This window comes from Xiphophorus maculatus, chromosome 13, assembly GCF_002775205.1.
Source record: "Xiphophorus maculatus strain JP 163 A chromosome 13, X_maculatus-5.0-male, whole genome shotgun sequence".
In the NCBI taxonomy this organism is placed as follows: Eukaryota; Metazoa; Chordata; class Actinopteri; order Cyprinodontiformes; family Poeciliidae; genus Xiphophorus; species Xiphophorus maculatus.
In genome coordinates, this window is record NC_036455.1 from 28,137,615 (window position 1) to 28,139,211 (window position 1,597).

The 1,597-nt window shown below is 38.6% G+C and overlaps 1 protein-coding gene across 1 annotated transcript in view; it reads left to right on the forward strand.

The window, feature by feature from the left end:
* The window catches only part of LOC111610579, a 2,695-nt gene extending 2,597 nt beyond the window's left edge, over nt 1-98 (forward strand). The window contains exon 2 of the mRNA XM_023345248.1: nt 1-98. This exon is cut by the window's left edge and continues 1,435 nt beyond it. The gene's annotated coding sequence lies outside the window, so the exon portion shown is untranslated.
* Nucleotides 99-1,597: the final 1,499 nt, after the last annotated feature.

A 1,597-nucleotide genomic window follows, 5' to 3' on the forward strand; every position in this document is an offset into this window, starting at 1 on the left:
GGATGTTGACTGACTGATGTAAAATTTTGCAGTATTTTTTTTTTACTGGAAATGGCATGATTAATATATTTTAACGAGGTAAGAGCGTCAAAAATATGTAACCCAAATGTATATTGGTTTTCACTTTTTGAAAAAATAAAAATCACTACAACTGCAAAGTGGCAATCTGATTCTGTTTGAATCAAACGTGCAAGAGTTTCTACTCCAGAAATCTCTGATGTGTCTGTCACTTAAGGTGCATCTCAAAATATTAACTTATTGTATGACCTCATCACATATTACTATGCATTGTCTGGAACATCCATTACTTAGCTTTGGCAATTTTTCTGCAACTGACAACCCTCCTTTATAAACTGGCAAAGACAATTTTAGTTTGTTCAGCTGTCCATTTGTCAAACGCGGGACATGCAATAAATGAGATCAAGTTGATCTGGTCTACATTCTAATATTCATTTTGAAAGCAAAAGCATTTGCATATATCGCCAAACTTCTACAACATTGTGTGGGATGGCTTGACATTTTAGCGCCTCCAGGTGGCCTTCAGTTCCTATACTAAGCTCATGATTGTACAATGCAACCAGCCACCTGTTTTGTCAGCCTCTAACAACATTGACCAAGATGACTTTTTTTTCTCCGAAGAGTTTTTGCGGCGCTAGTGGCTCGTATTTTTTCAACAGTAGCCAGACAGGAAGGGGGGGTGAGGAGAGGGGGGAAGACATGCAGTAAAGGTCGTCGGGAGTCGAACCCGCGACGTCCGCGTCGTAGACTAAGGCCTCCAAACGTGGGGCATGCTAACCCCCTGCGCCACCACAGCATGCCCCTGACCAAGATGACATTTGAGGCTCCTGAAATAATTGTTTGGCCCCCCCAGCCACAATTTAAGAATGATATGAATTTGGGTCTCCAGAAAATCTTCTCACGTTAATTTGATTGTAAATATAACCGCATTTGTCTATTTGTGACGTTTACTCAAAAGCAGACTTTGTCGAAACCAAATCCGTTTCCAACACATTTTTCTACACAGCAAGCAATTTCAAAGAATAAGCAATCCAAATTCTTTTCATTTTGGTGAGAAAAGAAAGAACTGGTTGCATTTCTTTTCACAAAGAAACAAAAAGAATCCCCTTTTTAAAAGTTTTGGTAATACAGTGGTTTAAATGTCACATTCCTACACAACAATCTGGCTACTTAATTTGTTTGACTGACACACAATGCTTGGTTTATTGTTCAGGCAAAAAAAGGTGATTTTTTTGTGATTACAGCATTCTTTTTTCTTTCTTTTTTTTTGTTTTACCTGCATCTATATTTTGATTGAATAATTTTGTCCTATATGACAAAGTTTGGAGACCTTTGCTCTGCTGCTTCTGCTACTTTGTGTTCAGCAACCTTCTCCTTCACAGTTATGACTGCTTGTCAGACGCTCCAGTAACTTCATCATGCAGCTTTATAGCTCCATTTGTGATGTCGCCCCTCACGCCCCCTGGTGGCTCTTCTAGATATGACATGAAAACCTTCTGGGGTTTTCAGTTTTCTCCTTTTTCAGTTTTCTCTCTCCTTTTTTGATGGTGATGTTAACATTTCTATGTAATTTATTCAA